The 15942-nt window shown below is 41.4% G+C and overlaps 1 long non-coding RNA gene across 1 annotated transcript; it reads right to left on the bottom strand.

The window, feature by feature from the left end:
• Window positions 1-7971: 7971 nt before the first annotated feature.
• Window positions 7972-10105, bottom strand: LOC111261058 (uncharacterized). The gene is made up of 3 exons (XR_002680740.1): window positions 9932-10105; window positions 9045-9131; window positions 7972-8047 (listed from the first exon to the last, which is right to left on the bottom strand). It is a non-coding gene; the product is annotated as an uncharacterized LOC111261058 (long non-coding RNA).
• Between the last annotated feature and the right edge of the window lie 5837 nt (window positions 10106-15942).

Here is a 15942-nt window from a genome sequence, read left to right as displayed (position 1 = left end):
GGCTCGGCCTGCTCACTGCAGTACACAGTTCAAGAGGCTGGAAAGAGGATGTCGCGAAATCGCTTGTAGTCGTCGCGTTCGCTACGTTAGCCTTCGACGAATACAGTTAGTCTCACGTGGCCTGGGATAAGCGTCCCTCTGCTGTCTCTTAACGAAGGTCGTAACAGCTGAAATAAGAGGCTGCACCTGCGGTCGCCGTTGCTGCCATGCGCTCACTATACTGTTCTGTCACAGCAAAAGAGGCAAAGGGGTCGTAGGCTAGGAAGGCAGAGAAACCCCCGATCAAGAATGAAACAAGCTTGTTTCTTTAGACTCCTTCGTGCGCGCGCATTTAGACGTCATCTGATTTTAGAATGCTTCCTTTCTACGTTGTACATTTAGCCGAACCTTAAAGCAAAAACTGCCCTTAAGCGATGGCACTCTGACTGCTTGAGTTAAATCTACCGTCTAATTTCGTTTTTCTGTCCATTGATTACTGACGGAGAACGCCGCATGAAATGTACGAGTAGACAAAAGGGAAAAATGTTTCTGTTTGACTTGTGTTTGACGTAACAACAGACGCGTGTCATATGGGTCTCTAGCGTGTTTTTAACCTCCTCACCCTTTTAGTCGGTCCTCAACGCTTTTAGTCGGAGCTACTGTGCAGGCCAGAATTAGGACTTGATTCGCTTCGATTCATTGTTGTTTAGTCCCTTCTTCTGCTATGCTCTCTATCCCACAACCAGAATTGTCTGCTTCAGAAAGGCTCTTCATCCCCTTTACTCTTCCACAACTCGAGACCGAATAGGCCGAACTCGCGTTTGGCCTGTGCAGCTGGCTGATTGACTGAGACCGACTCTTCCGTTGTCGTAGCGTGGTCGCGACGTAATCGCAGTTAGCGGCTGGTATCCTGCGACGACCGCAAATGCCAGCAGGAAAATGCTGGTGGAGAGGCAAAAAAGTGGACAACCCTTCTTCCCGGCAACTAAACAAGCCAGTCGGTAAACTATTTGCACCCCCTCGTTGCTCTCAGGGGATTGTTCCTCACAGTTGTATTGTTTTTACAATAATTTGTTATTGGTCAGACGACTAGTAGTATTTAGTGCCAGAAGCCACATAGAAAAGCTGTGCCAGTAAAAGTGACCTAGCGACCGGATACCGATATTGTGAGACCAGACTTGATAAACAGGCCGCATAAATTGAATATATCTCTTTCCTTCCTGAACTGTCGCGAAACGCATATACATGGCATGGTTAAGCTGTGTTTCCAGCGATTACTGCATGACGTTGCACTTTTTGTGCTGAGCATTGGTTTATAGCTCTGCATCTGCTTATGATAATACAAAACGCTATAATCTAAACATTTCAATACGCCGTAATAACGTTCCGTATAGCTTGTCATAGATATATAAGGCTTCTCTCTGACTAAAATCAATACATCTCCGTAGTGAAATACATCATTACTCTTGGGTCATACAAGAAGCACACAGGAAGTAATAAAGCAGAAATTGCCGAAATTAATAAGAATTTTTTTTCTTTCCTGTGGGTTTCGTCCCTAATAAGTACGTCTTTCCCAAAAATTGGCAGATGAGCTTTGGAGAACTTAACAGAATTAGTGCTTAATCGTGCTAGTGTTCAACCATGCAGATACTATTTTTAGATTGCCGATTGCTATGATTCTTTTGAGTGGTTTGGGGTAAAAACGGGAACCAGTAATACTGTCATCACTTAAGTACATCTACATATGAAAGTTACGTTTGGAACCGAATCGTCATAATTCGAATTGATAATTCCACTTTAATTTTCTGCAACCCGATCATACCAATGGTATTGCACCTATCGCTGTCTTTTTTGTCAGCTGTTTTTTTACATGTCTGTTGTTAGCGGCTTCTGATGTACTAATTAGCAGTTACTCGTCAATAAAAAGATGCCACTATGATAATCGGTTACATCAAAAAAAAAAACATCGCTTCTAATAGATTTAAGTTACCTTGCGAAAATTGGTCGTACCTTATGCGCGTCTCAAGAATATCTTGTTTGACAGGAAACTCTATTATTTATCGTTAAGTTACAACACGTCAGTCTGCTACAGCGTTCGGTTTTTTGAAAATAGATCTGGACAAATCTGCATCTATTTTCATGGGTAACGGTGAGGAACTTCTAGAACGTTGATCATCTGTTCAAAGCAGACAAAGCCATTGAGTTTGCTGGTCTCATCAGCGACCCTTTATTGTGTAATTTTAAACGTACACGAATATAGTTCATTTTTCCTCAACTAAATAGATCTCATCAAAGTTTCCTAATGATTTTCGACCTCATGCCTCCCCTGGGTCAATTGCCTTGGCGTTTACCTAATACGTGGTAATCTTTGGACGGCACCGGTATCGTTCACGGAAAATAGAGGTACTCTGTACGACTTAATGGTTTCAGCATCTACTCGAGCACTACTGGGCTGTACGCCTACTTCGCGTGTTTAATACCGATTATACGAAACGAGTTTTTAGGATCTCGTGTACCCACTTAGACCGTGCAGATCTCTATTCAGATGGGTATCACCCGCGCGCACTGCTCAGAGACTTATCAAAGTGCACGTAGAACATCCACAATAAACCAATCAGGCGCAAATATACGCCTATAGCGGATTTCGACCAGGATACAGCTGAGTGATGCAGCGCTAATAATAGAACCAAATGGTTACCAACGTATTTCGTCACGTAATTTCACCTGACAGCGATTTAATCGCATCTCTTTCTGAAGGAACTGACATGAAATACGACTTAACATATTTATATCATAATAATAATAATAATATTTAACAATGAAGCTTCATTTGAAGGAGTTCGGTAGCTCGAGAAAATGCTACTTCAGTAGCTAGGTTCTTATGCCATGCTGGTATATAATAAGGTAATAAAAATGCCTGTCTGGCATCATTAATATCGCTAATAGAGGGTAGATAACAACGTAACCTATGAGTCGCTTGCACCGGTTCGTATCTATCAACGTTCGAACTATAGAACCGTTAGGGAATGTATCTATGATAGAATTACCCAGTTCATTTGCGAATACAATAGATATACGTTTCTACCTGGCTAAGGGCTCAGTTGCGGTGATCGTTCAGGAAAAAAGTCCACAACGAGATACTGTGCACGCTAATCTCTGCGTATGCTCATCTCCGCCTGATTGCTAATCATGAACCTGAGTCGAACTGTTACAATGAAGGAGAAACATAAAAGATAGAATAGCTTTTATTTCTTCGTCTGATACCAGCCATCTACCTGTATACTAACACGTCTGAGACAATACGGCACCAGTAGGAAGCTCAGCGGCCGCTGCTACAGCCAGCACCACGGCCGTCGGCACCGCCGCCAAAAGCTGTTCTTAACCCAATAAAATAACTACTACTAGTAATAATAATGACCAGACAACGCAGCCCATAATGCTCGTGAAAATGGGTTGGCACCTTTTTGTTTTTTTGGTCGCCGTTAGCTGGGTGTGTGGCAAGGTTGACAGGACGGAGCCACGAAAGGTAATTTGGTGGACAAGTTCCACTGTCGCTTTAACGAGTTGCGGTCGTCTTTGCGTTCTTTTTCTCATTTCGCAGTGTTGTTCATGAGCATTCGTGCCGCCATGCTTGTTATTGCTCGCGCTCGCTCTCGAATAGCTTTGATGAGATAGTGCTCAGCGAAGTGAGTTAGCAAGCTATAAATCCAGCAGCGGCGACGGCGACAGCCAGCAATAGTGTACGCTGTGCATTGGCCCTCGATTAGTCAATAGCAAGTTTTTTGCTGTTTCATTTCTCTTCGGCAGCAGAAAAACGGCCGTGTTATCAGGACCCCACGTGTGTGGATTATAAAAGACGCTAATAAATAAAATGGCCATAAAAGTCATCAGAGGCAAAATGCAAGCTGGATATAGGAACTCCAACGAAAACTAGTGGATGACTGTTGCGGACGGATGATTATCTGTTCCGATCGAGCCGGATTCGCTCACTTAGTCAATTAAAGCTACAAAAATCACATGAACATAGGCCAAGTTACCACCGAGTGTTGGTAATGAGGCTGCCACCTAAAACTCTCAGGTGGCTTTTCTATGTGGTTCGACTGGTGGATGCGTACATAACGTTACCGAAATATCCTTGTAGCCACCTTGGTCTCGTCACTATTTGCTAACCCCTTAAACACTATCAGAGCAAATGCTGTGGATGGTGTATATATAGATGATTTCTACATATTGTACGGAGTAGAATAAGATAACTACCAGACACGTGATCCTTTTAGGTGTGCGTATCCACTCTGTCGAAGGCTAGGATTCAGACGATCGGAATACGTACACAATATAACAGGTTCTCTGATGAAAAGCCTGGGTGAATTATCATATGATGCCGTATAAAAAATACAGAGTGCATGATCGGCTTTGAAAAGGTATTTGACGCTGGAATCCATTTGCTTCTTGTCTGTCAAAAGCACTCTTCACTGCAGCTCTTAAAGCAGCTGACGATTAATTAGCTAAACCGTACCTGATCGATACGTATTTTCTAACGATACAACAATTTCATAATGAACAAGCTATTTAGATAACCATACTTTGCGCTATTGTTTTTCTATCGTTGCCAGCCAGCTATCTGGTCCACCTTGTAACAGAATGATGTACAACTGTGTAGACCGAATGAAATTTCGACTCAATTCCTTGCCCGCTGATTGTTCCGTCGAGCCTGCTTCCGCAAGGCCGATTCGCCTGAAAGCTCAAGCCTTCGATCCGTAGGTTGCCTTGACGTCAGCTCACCTGCCTCAAACTGCTCTAATACACCGCAACATATAACTATAGATCAAAATTGTTTTGCATGTGTCTCCAGTAAATAATCATATGGATAATCCCTCGAAGACATCCGTATAACTACAACATTTGACTGCTATTAGAACTGTCATACTCAGACTTTGGTTGATCAAAGCCTTGCCGGTGCTGATGGATATGCCTAACGGCTATACCGGATATACTAAAACTCGAGGTATAGAGAGGTCGTTGTTATGCGGCCCTTCGATGACGCAGAAATGTTATACGGTGTGTGAAAATAAAAAAAAAAAAGTTCTCATTTGATTCAGTAAACAATATTAGTTTAGGCTATCAAGAACTTCGGACGAGGACAATCATTTAAATGATTACTGTGACGTGACAAGGGGTACGCTCGCATAGTTGTGCGATAATAACCATGGTCAATGTCTGATGCCGAAACGTGCGGCTTAACCACACTTTTTTCGCTTGTGAACGGGATAGACGATTTGTTTGTTTTCCCAAGTTGTGCTGTTAAATTATATGCTCTACGTTTAGTCGATATTGTTTTGGACTTCGTAATTAAATGTCCTTTGTTTACAGTACCCCAAAAACAGTCAGGCTCAAACCAGCTAATAGCTATTTCAGTCGTTCATCATAGATTTTATGATAAAGGATAAAAATTTGATTTCAAGATTTAATAGCTTGCTGAGTACCCGTTGCGGACATTTACAGTATCTACAAATATTGAAAATACTTCACAAGCCTTTAGCAAAAGTTAAGTCGACCCTTGCAAGCTATCCAACCGTCGTCATATGTTTTCGAGAGACTAAAGTAGTTTTTTGGCAGAATTCTGACAAAGATGTACAGCACCACAGGCAGAGCATCGTTTTAGCATCTGCCAGATCACCTGCCTGAAATTGAGAGGGTTCTAAGTACTACAGGAAGCAGCTCCAGCTAGTTTACAATGATGATGCAAACAATTTTCTCGCTGAAATAAAAGTTCAAACGAAATTGAAAATGTCTAGGTGAGTTTTCTGTTGCAACATATAATCATTTAAATTAGTACCTCTTCCGTTTTCATTATTCCTATGCTCGTAAAGTGCGACTAATCTGACAGGGCTTACTCGAATGTTATGGAAGGGCATTTATAGGATAGTTTGCGCATTTTACATAACACTGATCTTTGATGCAGACTTCTCATTCCCTCAATGAAACTGTAGACTGGGGTTCGATCATTGGTTCTATGAATAATTGAATGAAAAACTGACCTCGGTTTTTTGCTTGCTAATTACTGGTGTTGGTCTTCGATTACAAATCGATGATATCAAGCTGCTTGATTCCAATTAGCCGCGCACATCGAGCTCCATTCTTCGACAAATGACTCGTGAGAGGTAGCTGTTTGCTCCCGACGCCATAACAGATTTGCCGACACATTACCATTCAATCGATTGGCTTACCCAGAATTGCCTAAAGCGCTCGAAGTGGCGATTACCCCATGACTGCCACTAAAAAGAACAACAACTCGTACGTGCATCAGCGACGTAAAGCGTACCAGGTCCTTGTACCGTATCAAGCCGCCTTGTCTATTCGACAAGAGGCGAAAGGTCAAATCCACATAAGCCATTCTGTGCGGACCTCTCTAGGTACGATAGGTGAAACATTTGTTATGATATGTGCCTTGACCATACAACTCTAGGTGGTGCCATACGTAGCCTTAGTGGTCGTAGACATTGGTTTCAAACCTGAAGTGCATGTTCCTGATTCTGCAGGAAAAAGGGCACAGTTTGCGTCAATAACACATAAAACCACTCCATTATACACAACAATAAAGATATATAGTTAACGCTTTCACAAATGGGTGTTTTTGTTCGAAAACTACTTTGTAGGTAGCACAAGCGCCGAGCGAGGCAATGGTGAGCGAGACAAAACATAAGTCGGTTTACTCAGTGCTGTCGCAATAGTAGTAAGATTATTAGTAGCCAGTTATTGCTATTAGCCGCGTTGCTTATTATTATAGCGCTACTGTGACCGCCAATCTGAAAATAGGTAATGGTGAGAGAGGCCGATGCCCAAAAGAATACCCGAAAATTTCGAAAGCAAAAAAATTTCATTGCGCCTGCTTGTCCTATTGTTGGTAGCTTCGTTTCGTGACAACGTAATGCTGCGATGATGACTTCATCTCATTAGCACTTTGATTGAATCATCTACCCTGCCGTCCCATGCGTCAATTTCAGTTGATTTTTCTTGATTCAGACATTCAGCGAATACTCACGGATGAGCTGAGGTCTACCTTTGAGAAAAGCTCTGGCGGACAACGTGTGATCGGATCAATTCAACTTCTGAAAGGTGATTCTGTAAAATGAAGATGTGTGCAGAGCCTCACTTTAGAATTACGAGGCAGTAGGGGTAAAAATAAAAGTATCCATTTACCTAGACCAGGACTTTTTCTTTTAGCATTGGCCGGCCTCCTTCTAGGGATGTCCTCAAACTACTTCCTTCCTTTTCATTCCGTTGAGGGCACAACGGGCTGACTCTAAGATCTATCTGTGTTCAAAATCACGTTTCAACGCCTATAGATACGCATCCGATTAAGGAGAGGCTAGACTTAAATTTAAAAAGCAAGGCACAAACGACAGCGTTGAATTGTTTTGTTTTTCAGCCGAAGTTTCGAGCACCGTCCACACAATGAGAAAATATATCAATAATTATAACTGAATGTTACCATTACTATAGGTTTTTCTCAGAAGATTGTAGTAGTATATGACATGTAAAATACAAGTAGAACATATTATAGATATAAATCCGAGTATCTGCGCGTCGTTTCATGTCAGGCATCATACTACTCGCAAATGACCCCACTCCATTTACGGCGTTAACAGCACGAGAGAACGTCATACAAGTGTTGCACATCTGTGGGCTGAAAAATACATAATAATAATATATAATATAATATAAAGAAGAACATAATATATGCATATAGGTATAATCTTTATCATCAAACCGGCGATGTCGTGGTAATAAAGCACTGCCTAACGGCTTAGTCGAATGGTCATATCCATTTGACTTGTGTCATCGACCAAAGATCTCTCTGTCTTTCGTCTTTGGCTAAACAGTCAGCCGCTCAGTAGGCGCCCACTTGAACCCAAATCATCAGATCATTGTAACAACTCATGTTTTACTTCTTGGATCTGCATCGCGTTCGACATGTCAAGAGAAACTTGCCTGGATACGTTCTTCGCAACGGCTGCTGTCACTGCTAGCGTTGTGGTTGACATCATTGTTATCGGTAGGTTGTTGTCTAGAAAGGCAGAAGGTGTGGCGCAAATAGAACAACATGGCCTTAACAACGTCGTTTTTCTTTGTGGAACCGCATATCATCTTATGTAGAAAGACGAACTGGGCTACTATTTTGTGTTGGCAGACGCCTCTCCTTGCCTTTTCAGGGACCTAGTCTTTATGAGAAACGACAAAGGAAAAAAGCCAATTGTCCCCTCTAACGGTAGCGGGTCTAGGTAGCTGCCGCCACTTCGACAGAAACAAAAGCTATAAAAACAGAACATCCTGAGCTAATCTTCGAGGAAGGATGGGCTTTTCGTAGATCTAGGATCAGTGAAACTTCGGGGGGCTACTACGGATAAGTGAACTGATCTTCAAATCGGGTATCTGCTGCTGCGGCTTTTGTTGCTGCATCTGTGAAGTTTAGTCTTTTCCTCCGACACCTTCCACAGATTGTCCCCACTAGGACGATCCTGCAAAGGCACCACTGACAAAGCCTTTAGTTCATCTAGAGCAGTGGTTGATAAATTGCGTTCGATTTCACTGAATCGTCTAAAGATAATCTGAATAAAGAGCTGGTTGGGTTGATTGAGTTCTAATCCCCAAGGAATTAAGGCGCTTTCTGGGACAATAGCATATGTTCGTGCAGTGATGGGGCAGCAGTTTAGAGCTATGCAATCTTAGCGTTGGATTTCTTCACTAATTTGTATTGATTTATGTAAATTAAGGCACCCAAGTTTTACAATGAGTGCTATATGGTGATGAGCAATCTGCTTGGGTGACATTCAAGGTAGGTTAAGCATAGTATTAGTAGGGGTCTACATTTAATTTGTGTTGTTCAAGTGTATTATTTTAATTATGGGCTCGAGCTATGCTATATTAATCGGCGGTACGCTAAGAGCCTAATTCGTCTTTCATTACGTTGCAATGGAGGCGGTAGTCCGCCTCAGAACAAGCTCGGTCTAATATAACTTCCCGTTTATATTCACATATTAACTTCAAGCAGAAATTAGGCTTACGCTTCGTTGGGGAAATGCTCGGTCGCAATAAGTTGTCGTAACTTAAACAACGTCAACTCGTTCCAGTATCCGGCGTGCGGCGCAAATCTAAGTAAATGACAACATGTCGTCAGCCTGATGCTGTCTCCAACTAGAAACGCAGCTTTCTGCTTGTCTTTGATCGGAGCAAGAACGCGAAGGTCTTGCATCATTACAATAGTAAGCTCATGTTTTGAACGTGATAGATAATCCAGCATAGATTGTAAATTGTTATCGGTTGCCTTTGTATTTGCTTCAATCGTTTCTGTTAGCCTAAAACAAGCATGCTTATGTTATACGTGCGCGTATCCAAGGCTCATAATCGCAAGGGACGAAAGCCTAGCTAGTAGTCAATGTAATATAGATTGAATACGCTTACATAGATCGAAACGAATGTGCCTAATAGGATTTTTTTTCTCTGTACACTTCTAGAGGAATCAATGTGAATGGCAGGAAACTGTTTTCAAAACGAGACAAACTAGGAAAAAAACATAGGATGGGGTTACAATCATAGCAAAAAATATGCACATTTTCGATCTTTCGAAATGGCCATATATTAGATATGTCTGTTAAGTCTTCGGGTTAGAATTAAGCAGGCAAATGGTAACGAAAAATGGGAATTTGGTATAGTTGTAGTTGTGCTATGATGGCCTTTCAACCGCTGAGCATAATGCTTGTTATGAAATGGCAAAGTGACTAGTATTACGTTGTGTCTCACAGTATAATAATGACACCATATGTGGGTTTGGAAATAGGTTCTTTGTGACATTCCTTGAAATAAGCTTATTATATAAAACAAATTTGACCCACTTATGGATGGCTTGACCGAAGATTCAGCTTTTAGATCTAAACTAAATGCTTCTGATTACCATTCCTATTACTGGCCAGCCGTCCCGGACACTGTCGTAACTTCCCTTGGGATCATCAGACAATGGGAATACAATGTGGGTCTTCGCGTTTTAGAGTTGCATCCGTTTAAAGAACGTAGATGATCCTGTCTGCTTCGTCGCTTTCGTTCAGATTGTCCCTATTGATGACGATTACTATTTCTGAAATATTCATACAATTGCGTGATGCACGTAATCAATTCAGCTCAATATTCAAACGTATTGCCTCTTCGGGGGGGGGGGGGGATACATCCCTTAAATGTACGCAATATTCATGACCGCTTTAAAGGAAAAAATGACGGTGTGCGTGGAAATGCTATAGGAGGTAGCAGCCACTATAGAAAACGTGTCGAAACTTATTAAATTAGACTATTATAGGATGCACTTTTTTTTTTATTAAAAATTAAAGTGTACTCTCTATGAGCAACGTGGAATTAAAGTTTATCCTCACAGGCTGGGAACTACGTTAGAGCAACACCATTATGCATTCTTCTAGTGCATATACTTCCTTCCAATACTGCTAATTTTATTATAATTATTTTTGGCCGGATACCCATCACTGCGTTGATAAGTATCCTCTTGTTTTTGTGTATCGGCTGCCCACGGGCACTAATAAGCGTTATTACAATAAGTAGGCTCGTTGCCAGGCCGTAGACCCATTTGATACATTACTAGACTATACCTCGGTCGTATATCGGTCGTATTTTCGTCCATATTTGTTTCAACACAGAAGACTATAAGAATATAAACGTTTAATAATAAAAGCCTGATGACCGAGTCAAAAAAAGATAAAGTGAGATTAGCTCTATCAAGTTGATAGGATAACCTACGTTCATTCTAAATATACAATTCAGTTTGGCCGGTTTAATGTGGGTGAATGATAATATATAGCTAGCGTCGATCCCTTCTATGTTATAGACGCGGCTTGGTACCCTATTAGACGCCCTACCATATACGCTAGCCCCAGGCCATTTCTGATGAAACTCCACTGTCCAATAGCAGATATAAACATGCATAAACGTTGTGAGTTTTAGGCTTCGTTGCACAACGGTACTGCGCACCAATATGCATCTCTGGAGTAAGTACGCTTCTATCAGGATGGTAGCGGCCATATGTGAGAAGTAATACCAGACGGTGGCCAACCCTTATCCTTTTCCTTTTTGTCTTTCCTGCTGCGCAGTTACTCCGTGATGGATAAGAACAACAGTGCGTGCTACCCAAGTATTAGCTGTATGGATGGTAGCTACACCAGAAGGGCTAAACAGACCAAAAACAAGAGTGGCCCGAAAAATTTGAATTTGGCCTTCGCTTCTCGCTTTACTGTGGGAGCAGGGCCAATTGGGACGGTTCTGATTTTCCGAACTCAAAAATTTCGCGGGGCAAAAACTAAGAAAGATAAGGGTCAGGCAAAGGTATACGTTTAATACCGCCTGACATCACAATTCGATCCATAGCTATTTGGCTGTCTTGACATATATACTTTAACCGAAATCATCCCCTTTGGCCGAATATATTGAGAAGCAAAATGGTAAAAATTCATTTGAAACAAACAAATACTTGGAAGTGTGTCTTTTTTTTATACGAGTCAGTTTTACCCCTCCAGTTACCTTAATCGAGTTAGCACACTGCCGAATTAGTGACTTTATCCACCTGGTTCCTTCTATAAAATGGGCTTATTTTGGGGTGTAACCGATTCGTTAGACTATAGGTGCAGACATGTTATCTACAGCATCTCATTTGTTTCTTAACTGTCGGCGACGACGACGACGACAACAAGAGCAGCTAAAACTACTTTAAGTGGGCCCATTTGCGACATAAAGAGTAATCAGTCTATTTCTTTATACACAGATAATCATCCCTAGATGTAGGTCGATTCTATTTCGGTCACGTGTTGTTCTAGATTGACCTATTCGGTTAACGTTTGCCCTCTAAAGTAATACTGTCTCACACACAGTGTAGTCGTGTAATATGCCACGGTACAAGTTGATAAAGAACACATATACGTGATAGCGGCATCACGCATTCCGCCCAAAAAACACGAAATTTCCATTGGTTCGATCTTACAGACAAACAAAAAAAAAAACGCTGCACTTCGTTATTGTGTCAACCTGAACATCGTCCACTCACAGGCAGACGGATATTGTGACGCATAATCTAATCCAAGGTGGTGACGCGTCATCAGTGCAAAGAACACGGATTTTGTCAAGAGTAGAGAGCTCGCCGCAAAGTTGATCGTTTAAATGAGCTTTTTATAGGTGTGTTTATCTAGTTATTTTGCTCGTCAATAGCTGCCCATAGTAAACAAGTCGTATTTTTTAGGTCACTCGAGGTGGGGCATGTTTCCATCGGCCATAAAGTCTTGTGTGGGTATTTTAAAGTGCATTTTTTCATAATGTTGCATAGCATACAATGACTTGTAATTCTCTTCATCTGCACGACGGTTCCGCATCGGACGACCACTATCGCCTGTAATCTGATGAAACGCTTGCTTCGATTCTCAAGAGTATTTCGCCTTTAACAGATTGGCTTATTGTGGTCTCGAATGAGCTGCTTGCGCAAATAAGTTAACCCCTTAAACTCCCGAGCCTCTTCATATCAATAGAGTCATTCTAATCACTGTTGTTTCTGAACAGAGTTTTAATGAGGTATAATACGATGCGTTAGGTTTACATTTGCAGTAAGCCCGAAGTTAGTCCATATCAGCCTCCGCTGGGCTTACAAATGTGAGCTATGTTGGGCTTCGGCATCTTTTTTGCAGATGTTGCGTAGAAATGTGAATCGCATGTAGAAAATTGTGGGCCGATTGGAAGTTACTGTAGGGGTTACCTACTATGACCCTTTGCCGTTTCAGCCTCCATCGCATGATCTTCGATAGCAAGATTTTCTAATTTCACAGTGACTGTAGGTAGCGAGAGCAACTGTTTAAAAACGTATCACACCTGTTAACAAAGAGATAAAAATAAGCGCCATTCTTCAAAATGCTTTACTTATTTATAGCTGGCTTGGTGTACCAATAAATATTGTCTATTTTTTACCTAATAAAAGTAAACACCATTTCAGCCCAATTATACTAACAGATTAATGTATTAGGTGTTCTCCGTCTTTCTCTACGACGTTCTCTCTTCTATTAACCTATTTGTTATACTGTCCTAAGTGAAACTTTCAAGACTCGTATAGGTTGAAGAATTTTTCCACCGACCGCCTTCTAAGACCATTTAGAGTTGATGCATTCAGCTGCAAATTTCATGCGTCAGTAAGGAGAAATCGTGCTAAACCGTGAGCGCAACGGCTGGAAAATACGATAAGTATAAAAGGATCTCTATTGTAATCTTCTCCAGGCAGGTCCGGACGGTCCTGTGCGATCAGGCATCAATCATAATCTTTTTCAGTTGCATAGCTTTGCTTACGTTACTCAATTAAGCCGCTTACAGAGTCATATCAACCATTTTATGTTTCGCACTGATTTTCCACTAGCAAAACCCTTATAAGCTCCCGAATCTATTATTGCGACTGGCATCGAGTAAAATGTTGAGCATCAAGGGGAAGCCACATCTCCAGGTGCACTTCACTCAGCTTTTAGGGCACCCAGGCACATCTTCTATGGTAAAATTGCATAGGCCCAATTTGTTCGATTGCAGTCAAGCGTTCGTTCACGTATCGTCCGGCCAGTGCCCTCAGCAGAAAGTTCTCAGGTGCAGAGTTCATACTTATGATTCACAATGCTATTTTTCAATATAAATGTCTAATGAAAATGTGTTAAAAAAATGTCCACCCAAAACGCCATCTTTGGTGCCTAAACTCGAAGGAAAATGTCATCCAGCATATGATCAACAATTATGTAATAGCCTTTATTTATTTGATAATTACAACAGACTTGTAGGGAGGAATAAATAGAAAACAGCGTTGAGCGGGAGCAGAAAAATTTGAAACGATGCGGATATGACAAAGAAATCTAAGAAAGCATCATATCCTGACGGAATTATAAACACAATGCCATTTGCTTCTGCAATTTATCTAAAAAATGTAGCGGAGTTTCATTATTTTCGGCATTATTCTGTAAGGCAAGATTAATTAGAGTTACCTATATTGATTTACTGTGACAAGGCCCTATCATAGAGACCGTTGTTTGGAAACGGAGCTGTTTGCAAACCCCTTATATTCTATTGGTACACTACGATAGTACACGATTGCCATTAATATAGAACTTCGACTTCTTTTTCTATCGAGTATATATGGTGAAAGGTGTGGCAAGAAAAGTAAGCCGGTGGCAATGGGTTTAGTATACAGACCAAGGTCCAGCGAATAAATACATAACAATACGATTAAAATCATTTCCTGAAATTTAAAAGGCGCGTATAGATTTTCGATGCACGAAAACTGCAGGCAAATGTTTTTAGTCACGCTGTGACATCAAAAAGAGCTGCAGTATCAGTAAAAGCTGATCCCTAATCACGGTCTCACTTTGTTCGCTGAGCACTCGACGTCGTAGTGATCTGCACAAAATGACAGCCCTATTTTTGCTTTGAATGAAGTGACTATCTACTACTGGCCGGGCACAATGTTCCCACGTTTGCGTGAATAATACCAGCAGCAGGAATAGCGGCGGTAATAGTAGCTTTAAGGAGCGGCAATTGCGCGCGAAGTTCTGTAGGGCTTTGCCGCGCATTATCTACGTCCAGGACGCACAACCTATCGCGTTTGATAGGTTGGTTCCTCCGTTTTATCCACGGATACACGCTGAGGATCTTCTATACATACTGTGCACGCCGGGAATCAGAGGCAAAATCGGAGTGAAAGAAATCGAGACCTCGTGAGACTTTTCTTCAAGTCGACTAGTGAGCCTCACTAGGGACAGGCTCTTCATGCACAGTGTCGCAGCGATATTCACCCATTTGCTATCGATTCGCTATCCTATCATAGGTTCTGCGCAGCTTCGTTAAACAGAAGCATGCATCCAGGCTTTCCTTCCGCATATAGCCGCTTCTTCTTGGGTAAGTCTGCCTAACCAAGCAAACTTGGCTTAGAAGACTATAAATTGCGTTTTCAATTGTAGAGGTAGGCCTGAAAGTAGAACGTTCTGACGTTGAAGCTCGCTTAAGAACTTTCTTCCAATCCTAACCTTAACGGCTCTTTACTGAACGGTGGCTATCGTTAAGCTAAAGGCCACAAAGCGGGTCCTTGTCTGTGCATGGTCTTTGTCTTCACCGAGTGCAGGTGCACCGCCATAGGATCTTACCGTCTCACGCTATAACGCCTTAGTGTCGCGGTGAAACTAAATAAGGGAGAGTTATCTTCTATCATGTCTACCGAAACGCGACCTTAATGTTCGCACCGCTAGCTGATTCAGCTAACTTATAAATAATCGGCTTATAGATTCAAAGTAGGCTAATAAGTTGCATAATGCAGTTATGAATCTTTATCATTAAGTTATTAAAAGAGTTATGCAAATACTAGGGACCAATGGATAGAAACTAACTCACATTAGAATAGCGTTGGCTAGAGCAACAGTACAGCATAATATACCTTTTTTTACAGTAGAAAAACAAGTGTTATACATATATAACACTTGTTTATATATATATAAATATATATATATATATATACTTCAGTGCAGTTATTTTCTTGAAAAAGATGGGTTTTTATTTTCATTTAGAGCACCTTCAGCCCTTTCGATTTGGTATTTCTATGGCTAGGGACCCAATAGAGTACAGACATGATCTAATGTAGCAAAAACGTAGTTTATGCTATGTCTGTGTATGGAAATAGGACGTTGTTATGAAGCTCAAATGCTAGTTGCTGTCTCTGTAGAACGTCAGCGTGATTGATAGCTATATACTGGACCGCTGATTTTTGTTAATTATGAAGTTTCTAGCCGTCACGAGCCTGAAAAACACCAGTAAGCCTAGGATTTTCAGGGATTAGTTCCCTTGATCACCCAACATGATGAGCAATGTAGCAGAAACGCAAAGGTCAGGTCAGACCACATGACCTCG

Source organism: Varroa jacobsoni, unplaced genomic scaffold, assembly GCF_002532875.2.
Source record: "Varroa jacobsoni isolate VJ856 unplaced genomic scaffold, vjacob_1.0 scaffold_516, whole genome shotgun sequence".
Taxonomy (NCBI): Eukaryota; Metazoa; Arthropoda; class Arachnida; order Mesostigmata; family Varroidae; genus Varroa; species Varroa jacobsoni.
The sequence above is the reverse complement of the archived record's forward strand: the minus strand, read 5'-3'. Positions and strand labels throughout refer to the sequence as shown.